The sequence below is a fragment of the Mustela erminea genome, chromosome 4 (genome assembly GCF_009829155.1).
Source record: "Mustela erminea isolate mMusErm1 chromosome 4, mMusErm1.Pri, whole genome shotgun sequence".
In the NCBI taxonomy this organism is placed as follows: Eukaryota; Metazoa; Chordata; class Mammalia; order Carnivora; family Mustelidae; genus Mustela; species Mustela erminea.
The window spans coordinates 130906080-130923893 of NC_045617.1; the positions used below are offsets into that span (position 1 = coordinate 130906080).

At 41.6% G+C, this 17814-nt stretch overlaps 1 long non-coding RNA gene across 1 annotated transcript; it reads left to right on the forward strand.

The window, feature by feature from the left end:
• Nucleotides 1-341: 341 nt before the first annotated feature.
• LOC116589107 lies at nucleotides 342-17510 on the forward strand. Its single transcript, XR_004285201.1, has 3 exons — nucleotides 342-352; nucleotides 16077-16080; nucleotides 17281-17510. It is a non-coding gene; the product is annotated as an uncharacterized LOC116589107 (long non-coding RNA).
• Nucleotides 17511-17814: the final 304 nt, after the last annotated feature.

Consider the following 17814-nt stretch of genomic DNA (forward strand, 5'->3'; position numbering starts at 1 on the left):
AATATCACTACAATGGCAATCATATTACAGTCTATAAATACATCAAATTAACACATTGTACACATTAAATTTATACCATGTTGTGTTAATATATTCAATAAGAAAGAATGAAAGAAAGAAAGAAAGAAAGAAAGAAAGAAAGAAAGAAAGAAAGAAAGAAAGAGATAGAGAGGACAGAAGGAAGAAAAAAGAAAGAAAGAAGGAAAGAAAAGGAAGGAAGAAAGAAAGAGAAGTTCCCTTATTGGTCATCTGGTGTCAAGCCCAACCTGGCCTATATCTGCAGGTCTTCAGAATGATTCTTTCCACCAACCTAATGGCAAATCTCCTATGTAGAGTCATTGAGAAGAGAAAGGTGCTTACACGCCTGCCTTATTCCCTGGCCATTTTTCGTAATCTTACTGGGTTTGTCCACTGTCAGCCCCTGAGGTAACACACAATTTCTTTGTATTTATGGGTTATTCTTTTTCCATCACAATCATATCCTGAAGGCTGTCTATCTGCAGTCATTTTTTTTGTTAAATTCCTTAATTGGATTTCATTATCCAATATTTTATGGATTTTGACTTCAATATTTCACAGCTATGTGTAGGGCACCCAGAATGTTGGAATTGGAAAGAAGTCACTAAAGCCGTCTGCTGAGAGCCAGGCCACGGGTGTTCTTGCTCTCAGGGAGCTTATTCCCAGACGCCTTTCAAGGCTGGGAAAGGAGCGCTTAAAAAAAAAAAAAAAAAAAAGTAATTAAAAAATCATCACAGCTTCAGAAAGAAACCAATTGTCCCCTTTCCAAAGGACACCATGTTGTCTCTTCCAGATATTTTCAGGGTGGAAATGATGGTGTTGGCACCAAGCTCCTGAGGGCAAAGACAGAGACTAAAAAAGGTCCTGGTGTCCCGTCTCCACACCCAGGCTCTTGGATTTGTGGCAAAGTCCCGAGGAGAGAGAAGCTGAACCAGAAACTGGCTTTATAAGGAATTCGGGGCACCCACGGCATTTTGTAGGGCCCAATGACCTTCTAGTACACAGACAAGTGGGTAGAACACAGCATGGCTTGCTTCATAAACATGGAAGGACCCAGCACAAAGTAAGGGAAGAGAGAACCAGGGCTTGGGCATAGGCACCATGCTGGTCTGAAACGCACAACAGTAGCTTTAACAGCTCGGACAACAGTGTCAGAGGAGAATGGTAAAGAATGAAATAGGAAAGAGCTGCTCTTGAGCTGACACGAGGCACCCAGAGGTAAGCGGGCCAGGAAAGGGGAGAGTCTGGAGAGCTTCTGTAACATGCAAGTGGAATGCAAAGTCACTGATATTTAATTAAGTCATATTTATTAGAGTATCTTCATATGAATCCACAGATGGACCCAAGAAATTCCAATCTTACTGGTGGGCAGCATTTCCCTTCCCCAGAACCACGTGGGGATGGGTGTCCCATTTCCTTACCCCGTGATCCCACCCCATTTCCTGCTGTTTCCCCCCTGACATCTGGAACTCCATTTGGACCTACTCGTAACCTTTGTACTATTCCTGTAATATTGTTTTTCCATCTGCTGGAAGACAGATAGGTGTACTGTTCCCATCATGAGTAGAGTTTCATCCTCACCATCCTTCTGACAATAGCATCAGAGCCTATTGTCTGTTTATATTCTGGCCTCGAGCACACCCCTCAACCCCCACAGCAACCCTTTTACCTTACCCCGCAAGAAAATATGCCAGGGGTCTGGAGGAGAAGAAATTCCAAAGTCAGGGAAATTTACAAAGTATTATACAGTTACATGTATGGCAAGACTGAAATTCGTGGAGAACATTGTCTTAACTGTGCAGATCATATTTATAATTAACATTCATTAGCCAAGTGCTTAGAGGTTTATTATGTCCCTTCCTTTCTAAACTCCACAAAAATCAGATATGGTCTGAATGTTAGGGGCAGGAGCCAGAAGCCATCTAGTGAAGATTCAGACTACCAAGATAACTGTAGTTAATTTAGCTAATGAGACTGGAAGAAAGAATTGCTGTGAATCTAGTCTCTAACTGCATACCAAGGACTCCTTGGACAGCCTTCCAGCACGTGGGATACATTTTGTTTCAAAGGAACAGATGCCTTGTCATGAAGCAAGATCAAATGCCATGCTTGGGACTACCATTGGGATGGATGGCATCCATTATACGTGATTATAAAAAATTATATGTGATTATAAAAAGGTGCCCACTCTGGTGAAACCAGAATTAGTGTCCTATGTCTTGACAAGATGATACTTCTGTGCAAAGCAAAGGAATGCTTGTCTTTTGGCAAAACATAGGCCTCTGCCCAGATACATGACTTGGTTAGTGGGCATACACTGGATTTCAGTCCTCTGTCTCCTTTTGTGCAGTCCACCACCTATACAACCTTATCAGGGGCTCAGGCCAAGCTTTGGAATCTTGTCCTACTACATGGCATGCACTGAAGAAAGAGAGCCAAATTAAAGAAATATTCTGTCTCATAGAGACATTGGTCTCTGCCTATTGATTAATGGTCCCTGATCTCATCATCAGTCTACCCTACCCCAGTACCCACTCACCACTTCCAATAACTACACTTAATAAGGAGCCACACCAGCTGAAAAGTATTCTGGAAACAAAACTGCTAAATGAGACAAATACTTGAGCTTCTCTTTAGTCTTGCTTGTCCTTGCCATTTTTCCAGTGAACTTGGAACTGAACTTGTACCATTGTAATGTTGTTTTTTTTTTAATTCTTTATTTTTTTAATTTTAGAGAGAGGTGGGGAGGGGCGGAGCAAAGGAGAATCTTAAGCAGGCTCCACCTGTGTGTGTGGAGCCTGACATGGGACTTGGTCTCACAACAATGAAATCACGACCTGAGCCAAAATCAAGACTCAGTCCTTAACCAGCTGAGCCACCCAGAAGCTCCTAGAAGGTTCTTTCAATAACTGGCAACCTAACAGTCCTAAAGTCTGCATCTTACCCAATCCTCATTCCTTCTTTCCTTTGTGCTTAAGGGGGTCTAAATTTGAAAGCATGGTGCCATTGAGAACAGATCGGAGTTGAGAACCAGCAACACCACTTCCCAGGTATGTGACCATGAGCAAGCTACTTAATTTTTCTCTGTCTCCCCTTTTGTAAAGTGGGATAACAGTTTCTGCTTCATGGGATCCCTACAATATATAACACGTAGGGTTTAGTAGTTCTTCTTCCTTTGAGTCATTTGTAGCTGCTCATGCACAAGCACATATGTCTACGTGTCTATATTTATATAGAACATTAGAGCAATTCTACATACAGGCTGAGAGATAAAATGGACTTTAAATCCACTGATGCAACTTGTTTCTTAAAATGCAAAGGTTTGCTTGGTGAAAAAAGTCTGGAGATGGACAGCAGTAATGGCCATACAGCAAAGTAAAGGTGATTAATGTCCCTAAAAACTTAAACATGGCTAAAAGTGCATGTTATGTATTGCTTTACAAATTTTTTTTAATTTGAAAAAAAATTAAAATGAGTTCATTCTATTTTTCCTTAGTGGGCAAGAAAAAGAGAATGGAATCATAAATGTTTAATATTTGACATGATCTCCCCATTAATCTAACACTTTTCACAAAGGGTTCACTATTGTATAAATCTTTTCAGATTTCTTTGATCCTGAAATTTTGGCAGACATTAGCACTATAATAAAAACGTGTTCAAAGGCATTGTTTAAATTTTTTCTCAAGATGCTTTGTTCTTTGTTAAGGGTAGCAGTCCCTTTAACTAAAGCTGGGAACAGAGTCAAACTCTGGAAATGCGACAGGAAAATATCTCTTATCAGAGAAATGCAGAGAGGGAAGATCTTGGGCCTCTTGAACTTCATATTCCTAAGATGATTCCCCACCCCCCAACCCATTCTCCCTCTCCCTCTCTTTCTCTTTTTCCAAAGGAAAGAAAAGAAAGAAGGTTTCTGACTGATGCAAAACAAGCAAATAAATGTGTCCAAATATCCCAGAAAGAGTGAAAAAGGAAGAACACTTCACTGAGAATCAGTGGCCTTGAGCACATTGACTTTGGATTTACCTGAAATGGCTTTTTTCAGTCCTTATTACGATCTTGCTTTTAAGATCACTGGGCTAGATACTTTCTTACAAATTATATAATTTAAAGTCACCACTACCCTACAAACTAATACTATCCCCCTTTAAACAACTTTTTAAATGAAGTTCAAAGAGGTTAAAATTAATTCCCCAATTAAACACGATTGAAACTGGTACCCAGTCAGTAATTTAAGTAGAGTTATTCTTAGCAGAACTACATTTTCTTTAAAGATTTTATTTCTTTATTTGACACAGAGAGAGAGAGCACAAGCAGGGAAAGTGGCAGGCAGAGGGAGAAGCAGGCTCCCCAGGATTGTGTTCCTTCTGCAGATTCTAGGGAAGAATCTAGTCTCTTATTCTTCAGCCGTACACATCCTCTGGCTCACAATCTGTCCCTCCATCTTCAAAATGTTGCCTCCGTGTCTTTCTTCCAAAGTCACATCTTCCTTGGAGTCTCTCCTACTACCCTCGTCTACATTTAGGGACTCTTGTGATTGCACTGGACCCAACTGGATAATCCAGGATGATCTCTACATCTCAAAGTCCTTAATCATACCTACAAAGTTCTTTTTACTATAGCACAACAGATTCTGGGCATTAAGACAGAAACATCTTTGGGGGCCCTTATTCTGTCTTCCTCATCAAACCAGACTGAGGGATACACCCAGGCTCCCAAAGGAGAGGCCGACTTCATTAAAAAAAAAAAAAAAGAAAGAAAGAAAGAAAGAAAGAAAAGAAATAAACCCCTTGCTAAATCAAAATATTCAAATGCATTGCTTCCAAGTAACAGCAGACCCTTAATAACCTTGCATCATTCATAGTTACAGAAAGGTAACAGGTTTGTCTGAACTAGCGGAATCAGTGAAAAAGTATTTGTGCATGTTGGAGCAGTCCCTCAAAAATTAAAAACAAGGGCACCTGGGAGTCTCAGTGGGTTAAGCCTCTGCCTTTGGCTCAGGTCATGATCTTAGGGTCCTGGGATGGAGCCCCACATCGGGCTCTCTGCACAGTGGGGAGCCTGCTTCCCCTCTCCTCTCTCTGCCTGCCTACTTGTGATCGCTCTCTCGCTCTCTCTCTCAAATAAATAAAAAGATTTTTTAAAAACTAAAAACAGGGCGCCTGGGTGGCTCAGTGGGTTAAACCGCTGCCTTCGGCTCAGGTCATGATCTCAGGGTCCTGGGATCGAGTCCCGCATCGGGTTCTCTGCTCCGCGGGGAGCCTGCTTCCTCCTCTCTCTCTCTCTCTCTCTGCCTGCCTCTCTGCCTACTTGTGATCTCTCCGTGTCAAATGAATAAATAAAATCTTTAAAAAAAAAAAACACTAAAAACAGAATTACCATATGATCCAGCAATTTTATTCCTAGATGTGTATTGAAAACAGGAGTTCAAACAGATATTCATACACCTATGTTCACAGCAATGCTATTCACAATAGCTGAAAGTGGAAAAAAACCCAAGTGTCCACTGATGGATGAAAGGATGAAAATATTGTGGTCTATACATACAATGGACTACGATTCAACCTCAGAAAGAAGGGAATCCTGACACAGGCTATAACATGGATGAACCTTGAAGATATGGGAAGTGAAATAAGCCAGTCACAAAAGAATGAATACTACATGATTCCACTTATATGCAGTACTTAGAGTCATCAAATTCCCAGAGACAGAAAAAGGAATGGTGGTGTCCAGGGGCTGGTGGTGGGTGAAATGAGGAGTTACGGTTAAACGCAGACAGTGCTAGTTTCAGAGAAGGTGACAAAGTTCTGGAGATGGACACTGGTGATGGCTGCCCAATGGTGTGAAGGAACTTAATGCCATGAATCAGTGGTTAAGATGATAAATTTTATGTTATGTATATTTTACCACAATTTAAAATAAAGGTCTTTGTGGATTTTTCTAAAGTTCTTATCACTAAAAATGAAACAGAAATACCAAAAAGAGAACATTGGATGAAGTGTACAGTGTTTTGCTCAATTCCTTGTATTTATCAGCTCTTCTACCCCCCAAGTTTTTATTGATCTAAACGGTCAGACCTGGTAGAGATGGCATGAGGGGCCGGGTTGTTCCCAGCATGCTGTGCTCTGCCTTGAAGCCCAAGCCAGGTTGTCCTTCTTTTTTATTTTGTCATATTCCCATCTCCCATTTTGGTCCGCTCATCAGGAGCTCTTTGACGGCCGGCTGCCCCACAAGTATCTGTTGCCATAACTTTCCCACACCACAAACCTGCCTCCCTCTGAGTCCAGGGCTGCACAAGGGGATTTGCTCACCATTTGTTCCTGCGAAGGGACCACATGGGTGTGGACCATAAAACTCAACCGCTTGCATGCACTTTTCTGTACTATGTTTGTATCTCTAGAAGATTACATTTATCTGAAACATTTCTAATTTTCAGTCAGTGCCTTTATTCCTCCCTTCTTGTGGCAAACATAACACAGGTCTCTCTCAAGCAATTCACCAACCTTGCACACAAGCCAACACGGAAATTCAAACCCATGTAAAAGAGAAAGTATGTGCTTGGCAGAACCCAGGTCTCCCCCCAAGAGTTCTCAAGGCTCTCAGAGCCCTCCAGGACACAGACGTGTGGAACCTCCAAGGTGTGAGAGAGAAAAGATGACATACTGAAGCAGCCACATGAACCATGGCCACTAATGGGGCCCATCAGCCACAGAGTTCCACACAGACCGTGGAGGCCCACACAGGCCATGGGGATATGTGGGGGTTGAGGGACATATTCTGAGTTAGAAGCTAGTAGACCCTTAGAGTTGTTTTTAAGTCTGTCAATAAAAAACTAACATATATAAAGTGCTCAATGCCCATACTTGACATATACACAAATGCCCAGTAATGAGACCACCACCTACTATTATTTTTACTATGTGACTTGGGACACATTTTGATCTAATCAAATATGTGTGTCAGGCTTACAATATCATTCCAATATAATATGCCCTAACTAACCATTTATGGCCTGAGGAAAGACTCAGGGATCTTTACTCATGGAGTTTAGAAAAAACTATGTCACTGTTGCCGTCGGCTCCGCCGTTCTATAAGAAGGCACCCGTTAATGAAAAAGATGGAAAGTACATGCTATCGGCTGTTCAGAAAGGCCTCCTTGAAGCACAGCGAGCGGGAGACCTAGATGCCTTGCCTTGTAATTTCCCGGTTATTATTACAGAACATGTCGCTCCGGGACATGATCCTAACAACCCTAATGGTGTCTATGAGGCCAAGCATGAACAATTTCCCTTCAAATTGTTGAAGGAACTAAAACAGGCAGTACAAAACTATGGAGCTAATTCTCCATTCACAACGGGAATTATTCAAGGCATCGCAGAAGGCAATCAACTTATTCCGATGGGTTGGTCATTGCTAGCAAGAACAGTTCTATCTCCAAGTGAATTCTTGCAGTTCAAAACGTGGTGGCAAGATCATGCAGAAATAGCAGCTGCTCATAATAGAACTCATTCTTATTTCCATGGAACAGCTCATGAGTCTTGGACCATGGGCCCGGGTTCAAGACCAAGTGTTAATGAATGATCAAGCTATTGAGCAGCTCCGGCGTTGCTGTTTGAGAGCATGGGAGAGAATAGAATCTCAGGGAGATAAGTGCTCTTCTTTTCAAAAAGTGGTACAGGGTCCAAGGGAGCCCTATACTGATTTTATTGCAAGATTACAAGAGGCTGTCAGAAGACAGATAAATAAAAGTGAGACTGTGGGGTTGCTCGTGGCAGCAGTCCTCTTCGACTGTTGTCCCCTGCTCCCAGTCTTTTGCAGCTGACTTGTTTGTGCCTAATTCTTCTCTGGTCGCCGTCGCCGACTGGAAGCGGCAAGTGGCGCCCGAACAGGGACCAGGGCCAGACCAGACCTGATCTGGTCAGAAATAAAACAGGAGAAGAAGCCCCAACGTGAATTTTGCACGGCCGTGCCTTTTTCCCGCTGGTGAGTTGTGGGCAATTATCGCAGGGTATGGGTAATCTAGAGAGCACAAACGATTATCGCCCTTACGTGTGTTTATTGAAAAGGCTCCTGAAAGTGGGAGGAGCAAAAGTCAGCGAGGGCCAACTTACGGAGCTTTTAAAGGTAATTAAAGAACATTGCTCCTGGTTCCCTATATTAGGGACTTTAGATTTACAGACATGGGAAAAAGTAGGTCACGAGTTAAAGCTTTCGTATATGAAAGGAAACCAAATTCCAGTCACTATATGGCCTACTTGGACCCTCATTCGCTCCGTTTTGGAACCTTTACAAACCCCTGATTCGGAGAGCGATAATGAATGTTCAGGAGGAACTAAAACAGAGGAACCTGAACATGCCATCCAGGAAGAGAAAGAAACTATTAAGGCCACCAGAAAGGAATATAGAAAGGAGGAAACTCCTCCTCCTCCTCCTCCGGCAGCAGTCCTTTTCGACTGTTGTCCCCTGCTCCCAGTCTTTTGCAGCTGACTTGTTTGTGCCTAATTCTTCTCTCGTCGCCGTCGCCGACTGGAAGCGGCAAGTGGCGCCCAAACAGGGACCTGAACCCTGGACCCTCAGAGAATCAGCATCTGTGTATCTGAAGGATGGACCCAGGGGAGATTCCCACATGTTTGGCAAGTGGAATGAAGCTGTTGTTCTAACTGCAGGACTGTTAAGCAGGCTTGCAGCTCTGATGTGATTCCTCACATAGACTCCCCTTCAAAGATAGAGGTGAGGTAGAAACCTAAGTCCTTACATAAAATGGGAGTGGGCTCAGAATTTGAGTTCCAGCCTGGCCATGGACGATGGATGAGCTGCCAAACTTTGAGCGTGTGTTTTCACCTTCCTGGGTCTCAGCTGCCTGGACTAAATGATCTCAGCTATCCTTTTGGTCCTAATATCCTTTATTTTTAAGTATTCCAGCCTCCTGGCAGTTTCATTTTTCACGGCAACTAAATAAACTCAGTATTCTTTATCAATTCACTTCTGCTGAGTTTAAAATGAACCACTTCCTCTAATCCTGGATTAGGATGGTTATTCCAGGGATAAGTGGTAAAAACTTAGTTCTGGACTTACCAGTCTGAGAGCAAATCCCCACATCATGGAGAGGCATCCAAGGTGTAGTCTTTCTGTCTTCAGATCCCTCAAATGCAATATGCTCCAGTCTCTTTTCCATCTGCATAATAGAGGTGAAGTCAAACCTCTGTTTGCAAAGAATGATTGAGCTCTAAAAATAAAAAATAAAAAAAAATCATGAATTATACATTTGGATAAACACAAGCTATGCTATTTATTTATTTTCCAAGTGTTGCTGGGTAGCAAATTTACACTACCAGTCAAAAAGGAAGAAAAAATGTGGTCTGTTTAGTTTGGATCTATACCTGATCTGTTTTCCTCCTGAGCTCCCACTATCATGTAGCAGAGGAAAAATAATTAATTATAGACTGATTTTCCATCTGAGTTAGATGCAGTGACTTAAACAGACCCTTTGGTATTCATGTATAGGAGAATTATATCTCAGCTCCCTTCCTTCCAAGCCCAGATGCTGATCCACCTGGTATAAGGGGAGAAGGTCTCCTGTGAATTCATGGTGGTGGAAAAAAGGGATTTGGGGAGCCAGGAATTATCCGCAGCCCCATCTTATCTTGGCCAGTCTGGCACTAAGGTGGTCTGATCTTGTCTGTTGGATCCACCAGTCTGCTGATGATATCTGTACCTCATGGCCCTGTGGCCAATTCCATTTCTGTGAATCCTCCCACTGATTCAGCCCTCTTTCAGTTCTCACTGGTCAACAGATAGCTGAGTCTGAGTTCCTGACCAGGCTTTGTGGTGAGGATCTTCACCTTACCACAGCGGGCCCATGGCTTTCAGTCCAGCACTTTCTCTATTTGAGAAACTAGGTAGGGTTGAGAGTGTTAACCAGATTTGCTCTCTGTCCAACCATGTCATACTACCATGCTTGATCACACCTTGTTAGTATAGTTCCTGCATAACATTGTCCTCCAAGGTTCCAAATGGTGAAGAGAGAAAGCACGCCCCACTCTCTGCCCTCCACATTCCCTTTGATCTATTTGTCACAGTTCTATGCTGGTGATTTAACAACAGACTCTCCAAGAGTTTAAAGTGTTTTCCAGTTATCATGGTGCAAATATCTCTACCACGTCCAATTTCAAGTTGCAAAGTATTTTAACAATGAGCTTGCAAAATTCTTGAAATTTTAACAGTTGGCTCCACACAGCTGATACAAGTCAACTCCAACACTCCTCAAACAATCTGACACTCTTAATCTTCCTCACATAACTAGAGAAAATTGCCACACACTTCCAACCAGCTACCTCTCCTGCCTCTTTTTCATGATTTTTTTCTCTCATCATCTTCCAGGATGGAAAGGGATGGATTTTCCCTTGTTCTGCTACTCAGAGCAGCAAGCTGCCCAAATAAGGCATCTGCTCAATACCGTGGAATGAATGGAACCCCTCCCCCTGCCAGGCATGGTTCTTGAGATGCTAAATAAGAGCTAAAAATATTATAAGATGTTTTCCTTTACCAAAACCTATTGTCAGGTTGGAAAAATTAATTTTGAATGTCAGAAGCTGAACATTCAGTTTTTCATATTAGATCATTTCTATCAACCTATCTTCAAGTTCATTGGCTCTTTTTTCTATCACTTACCTGAAACCCACTCAGGTTTTAAAATATTGGTTGCTGTATTTTTCACTTTTACAGTTCCCATGTGGTTCTTTTCACCATTTAGTGTTTTTGTTTGCTGAGGGATTCTATCCTCTCATTCATTTCAATAAGGTTTGCCATTACTTCTTGGAGCATTCTTATAACTGCTGCTTTAAAGTCTGTCAGATAGGGAGGGACACCTGGGTTGTTCAGTCACTTAAGTGTCTGCCTTCAGCTCAAGTCATGATCCCAGGGTCCTGGGATTGAGCCCCACATGGGCTCCTTGCTTAGTGGGGAGCCTGCTTCTCCCTCTGCCCACCTCTCCCCCTGCTTGTGCTCTCTTTCTCTCTCTCTCTCTGAAAAATAAATGAATAAAATCTTTAAAAAAAAAATCTTTCAGATAATTCCAACATCTGTAATATGGCTTTGGCATTTGTTGACTCTTTTTCCATGCAAGTTAAAATTTTCCTGGTTCTTTGTATGCTCAGCAATTTTAGATTAGTTCATGGATATTTTAGATATTGTAAGTCTCCAAGTATTATTTCAAACCTATGGGGAATGTTGATGGTTTTGTTTAGGCAGGGAAACTTTGTTTAGCAGCCTCTGTTGGGTTCAGGCTGTAAGTTCAGAGAAGCCCTCTGTCCATGTGGTTTAAATATCAGTACCACTGTCAAAACTTTTGCAGCACTATTCAGATGTGTCCCACTTGTGTGTCACTTAGTGGGTGGTCTGGGTGGTGGGCTGTGGTCTATCCAATGGGTCAGTTCTCAAAGTCTATGACATTCTGTTATGACATGTTGTTCAGGTTTCAGATCCATTCATGTACAATTCAGAGGTGAGCCAAGCCACTCAAAAACAACTTTACTTTCAAAAATAAGATTGCTTTTCTGAGTTCCTCCCTCTCCATGATTTCTCCAATATTTTCTGGTCTTATCAGTCTCCAGCCAAAATGAGGGGACTTACTCAATCTGACACACACTTGGTGCATCTGAGCCCATGCCTGGGACCAAGCAATGAAAGAAAGTTCAATAAATAAATAAATAAATAAATAAATAAATAACAAGGGTTTAGCCCATCTTCTAGGGACCACAGCTTTTTGCATTTGGAGAGGAAATTTTCCCTCCCTCATTATTTTGGGGCCCCCATTGCTCCCAATGTTCCTGCTGCCACCAAAGGATTGCTTAGGGGCTGAAATGAAAGAGAATGGAGAAAATAGGAAAAATGGGGATTTTCCAACTTTCTATTAACATTAGAAGATCCCTTATCCACTCTTTGAGTCTGAACCAGAGAGCATCTCCTGGATCTTTCTTTGTTTATGCTCATCACTTTCCAGGTCTCAGGCCATGTGCTGAGTCCAGGACATACAGGAAGGGAAAAAAACCTGAACCTTCCACTGGCTTAGTGGTACTTCAACTGTTGATCTTCTCTGATCCATTTGCAACTATTTACCTTCAAAGTCCTTAAATACCTGCTCCATGCATTCTGTCCAGGTTTCATTCCTGATTTAAGAGGGAGAGACTGGATGGGGTGTGTTTAATTCATCTTTTCCAGAACTAGAACCCTCACAATGAAGTCAGAGAAAACTTTCTAAAGCACAAATGTGGCCATAACACTCCTGAGCTTAAAGTTCTACAAATCCCCCTGCCTTGTGCCCTCAGAGCCCTTCAACTGTGACGCTACACACTCCCCTCCTCTCTCCAGCTTCCAGCCACTCCCACCTTTCAATCTGCTCTGAGGCAACTTGCCACTCTTGGAGTGCAAGGTCCTTTCCTTACCCAGCCTTTGCCCATGTTGCTCCCTTATCTAGAATGTGCTTATGCTTACCCCTTCTTTCCTGGCTACTTCCCCATACATCTTAGTTGAGTGGTTGCTTTCTCTAGGAAAATGTCTCTTCCCCACAAGAATGGATTAGTTTTCTCCTCAATGAGCTCCCACTGTATTCTTTCACAGTATTTCATCACTTTGTGCTACAATTATTTATTTATCTGTCTTTCCCACCAGACTGTGAGCACCTTTTAGGCAAATATAGTGCTTTCATGAGTTTCTAATAAAGGGTCTGGCATATAGTAGGTTCTAATCAATATCTGTGAAATGAATTCTGTCTGTACCAACAATGCCCCTGAGAAGTGGATTTTCTACCCCTGAACTACAGCCTCCTTCGTTCAGGCCCTTGATCATTCTTTGCCATTTGGTGCTCTGTCATCACTATGCTCCCCCTTGGACTCCATGTCAGATCCTGGTTTGCACCTCTCCAAACTTCCATTGTCAGAACCCCCAAATTTGGGGGCCCATCTTTAGACTCAGGTGACTGAGTGCTGCTCATTCAAGACCACCCCTTGACCTCAGTCAGTATCTATAGAATTGATTAGTACAAGTATTCCACATGCCCTAGGAAATAGATTTCCTCCACTGGACTTATGTTCAGGTTTCTGTTAGCCACCATATACTAACCACAAAAACCATGATTTGGGGGTTCACTTTACCATCCCACCCAACTGCCTACTAGACCTGCACTGCACAAAAGAAATTTGATGTACAGTCATAAATATAATTTTAGGTTTTCTAGTAACCACATTTTTAAAAAGGATAAAGGAACACTTGAAATTACCTTTAATAATATATTTTATTTCACAATATATCCAAAATTTCTCATTCCAACATGTAATCAATATTTCTAAAATTATCCAGGAAATATTTTTACATTCTTATGTTCACACTAAGACTTCAAAATCTAGTTTGTATTTTATACTCACAGCACATCTCAATTTGGATAGCCCTCATTTTGAGTGCTTAAATGCTACATGTGACCAGTGGATGCTATATGGGACAACCTGCGACTGGGGACTGGGCATCAAATTGTTAGCAATAGCTAGTAGTTACTGTGTACTTACAACACAACCAGCACTCTGTACTGAGCCTCTATGATTTTTTTGTGCATTGTCTAATTTAATTCTTTATAATTAGTGACTATCACAAATGAGGAAAATCTCAGAAATTAAGCCCAAGATGACACAAGTAATTCAGTGGCAGAACAAATGTTAGAATCAGATTGGTGTGTCTCCAGGTCCTTGTATTAACTTCTCTTCTACTGCCTTCTAACCTGTAGGGCACTTAGTAAACAGAATATGCTAACCTTCAGATGTCACACATTGAAAATACACATACAGTTTAAAAATGATACAGGTAACATAGTTAAATAGTTTGGATGGGTAAATTTATGTTTTGAAAGTCATCAGAGAAAAGAGCCATATCCTTCCAGAAAACAGCCCATGTGCCATTGTCAAAGAGTAGTACTAAGTTGAATAATGACAAGCCCGAAAAAGGGTAACATTTATTAAGTTCTCAGGCTCTGAAAGCTTCTAAAGGAATTAGTTTAGAAAAAGTTAATTTTCAACAGATTTAACAGACAATTAAAGTCAAGCTGGTTTCCTTCTTGGTCCCTTCATTCAGCAAACTCTATGAACCTGGCACACAGTGGGGTGGGGGAGGATTTAAGCTTTTTTTCGCACGCTGTTTTCAAAGACTTCTCCATAATAAACATCAGTGGTTTTCTTCTCTTGCTCTTGCTAACTACGAGGGATGCCGTCCTAGCAACAGAAGGGTGGGATCTGCTAGTATTCTTAGCCCATGGGATAAATATCATATCCCAGTCACAGTCCTGGGTGATTAAGCTTTTCTTTGTGTCATCATTTATTCCATGGGAAATATTTACTCCTTTAGGCTTCAGGCTTTACATGCAAAATGTAGATCTTTTTCAGTTAAGATTAACTTATGTTTCAAGTGACAGAAAATCAGTGATTTATACAAGTTAGACATTTATTTTTCTCTCCCATGAACCTAAACTGTCCATGATCACTGGGGCTTGGGTTTGTTTCATTTTGTGGCTTCATCATCCTCCCACAGCGGGCTTCTGTCTCATGGTCCAAAATAGCTATTCAGGTCTAGTCATCTGATCAAGAGAGGAGAAAGGGCAGAGAAGGAGTACATAGTCCTCTTCTTTTACGAGTCATTTCTGAAAGTTGTTTATGAGCTTATGCATATACCTTATTGGCCAGAACTCAACACAAGACCATCAAACTTCAAGAGAGGATGAGAAGTGTAATCTTTGCTCTGTGTATCTGCAGCCGCAATAAGAATGTGCCTCTTGGATCTGGGATGCCAGAAAGTGTCATTGTCCAAGGGCCCCAGCTGCTGCACTCTAAAATCCATTATGGCAGTTGTGGTGGGGAAGGATCTGCAGTCACATAGAAGGGCCAGAGACAGACTAAAACACAGGACAGCACATAGGAAATAGGAAAAATGAATCCCCAGTAGCAACTGGTTTAGAAAACCAAAGACCTGAATTTTGTGAGTTCTAGCAACATGCAGTTTAAGTCTGGAGTTTTAAAGGTCAGCATGTTTGGCTCTGGGAGAGCTTAAAGGACATTGGGGCTAGTCTTGGAGAAAAAGCAGGGTAAACAACCCTTGCCCATACGGTGGAAACAGCAATCTGAACAGCAGCCAGAGCACACAGTGTAGAGGTTAGTTCCTCATCTCAGAACATGTCCCAGAGAGGCAGCATTCACAGAGACCCTTCTGGGGGGTGGGAAGAAAGTGGAAGGTGCCATTTCTCTCCTCCAACCCTTAGCATAAGCACTGGGCCACCTGTGGGAACAATTAAAGCACCATCACTTACTAGCTAACTTGCTTACACCAAGCCCAACACCCCTGTACTCCCATATAACCGTCCTTCTCAGTCATGCTTGCCTCATTCCCAGTCTGCCAGGCCCTTTCCCCTAGAAGACCATTCCAAACCCCTGCCAACACTGTATCTCCCAACCCAGTCTTTGTTTCAGTGGTGGCAGCAACAGACCTTATTTCACAAGCAGACCGGAGCATGTCTAGTTAAAACACATTCAGGCCAGTGAGCAAACACTCCCCACTACAGGCAAAAAGAACATCTATAGATGACTGGCCAGGACACAAGAGCAGAATGCATGCAGCACCCATTGGAGACCCTCCCAAAAGTGCTAGGCCCAGGGGAACAGGGGGCACTACATTGTAGGGTATTGCAGGAACTCTTCTTCATAAAGCCATCAGTCTCAAGAACAGAAAATGGAACTGATTTACCCAACACAAAGAAACAGGCACAGAGACTTAGATGAAATGAGAAGACAGAGGAATTTAGCCCAAATGAAAGAATAGGACAAGGCCATGGCCAGAAATCTAAGCAAAACAGATATAAGTAGCATGCCTAATGGATAATTTATGGCAATGATCATAAGGATACTCACTGGATTTGAGAAAAGAGTAGAGGACCTCAGTAAGGCCATTAGCACAGATATAAGAAATAACATAGCAGAGATAAAAGGCTCAATAAGTGAAATGAGAAGTGAAGTTGATGGAATGAACAGCAGAGTGGAAGAAGCAGAGGAATGAACTAATGAACTAGAAGACAGAGTAATGAAAAGTAATCAAGCTGAACAAAATAGTGAAAAAAAATAACTATGTAAAATGAGAAAACACCTAGGGAATTCAGTGACTCCATCAAAGGTAATAACATTTGTATTATAAGAGCCCAGAAGAGAAGAGGCAGAAAAGGGGGCAGAGAACTTAATCATTTCAGTTTAATAGCTGAAAACTCCCCTAATATTGGGGAAGGAAACAGATGTTCCAGGTCCAGGAGGCACAGAGAACCCCAATAGAATCAACAAAAGCGGATCCACATCAAGACATATGGTAATTAAAATGGAGAAATGTGGGTGCCTGGGTGGCTCAGTGGGTTAAGCCTCTGCATTTGGCTTAGGTCATGATCTCAGGGTCCTGGGATCGAGTCCCTCATCAGGCTCTCTGCTCAGCAGGGAGCCTGCTTCTGTCCCACCCACCTGCCTCTCTGCCTGCTTGTGATCTCTCTCTGTCAAATAAATAAATAAAATCTTAAAAATAAATAAATAAATAAAATGGCGAAATGTAGTGATATAGAAAAAATATGAAAACCCGCAAAACAAAATAAGTCAATTACATACAAAGGAAAAACCATAGGCTATTGGGGGATTTTTCAGCAGAAACTTTCCAAGACAGAAAGGAGTGGCATGATACTTTCAAAGTGCTGAATTCAAAGGACAAAAACCTGCAGTCGTGGATACTCATCCAGCAAGGCTACCATTCAGAATAGGAGAGATAACAAGTTTCCCAAACAAACGAAACTAAAGGAGTTCCTGACCACTAACCAGTCCTGCACAAAATATGAAAGGGGACTATTTGAGTGGAAAGGAAAGATCAAAAATGATAGAATGAAGGTAAGAAACATAAAGGCAGTAAATGTTAATACTTCTATAAAAACAAATCAGTCAAGGAACTCACAGCATAAAATGATGTAAAATATGACACCATATACATAAACATGGGGAGGGGAGGAGTAAAGGATGGGTTCAAACTTAAACACCATCAACTTAATATAGACTGCTATATGCAGAAAAGGTCATATACAAACATAATTGTAACCACAAATTAAAAAACCACTAATAAATTTGCAAAGAAAAAAGAGGAAGAATTGCAAACCTGTCATTTAAAAACCCAGCAAACCATGGAAGAGAGAAAGACAAGAAAGGATCAGAGAAAAATCTTCCGAAACAACCACAAAACAGGTAATAAAAAGTCAATAGATACATATCTATTATAATTACTTTGAATTAAATGGATTTAACACTCCATACAAAAGAAAGTGGGTGACAGAATGGATTAAAACAAAAACAAAAAATAAGACCCATCTATATGCTGCCTATAAGAGAATCAGTTTAGACCTAAAATCACCTGCAGATTAAAAGTAAGAGGATGAAGAAACATCTAGCATGCAAATGAATGTCAAAAGAAAGAGTGACAATACTTACATCAGACAAAATAGACTTTAAAACAAAGACTACAGCAGGGGCACCTAGGTGGCTCAGTGGATTAGGCCTCTGCATTCGGCTCAGGTCATGGTCTCAGGGTCCTGGGATGGAGCCCTGCATTGGGCTCTCTGCTCAGCAGGGAGCCTGCCTCCACCTCTCTCTCTGCCTGCCTCTCTGCCTACTTGTGATCTCTGTCTGTCAAATAAATAAATAAAATCTTTAAAAAAAAAAAGAAAAGACTGCAGCAAAAGACAAAGAAAGA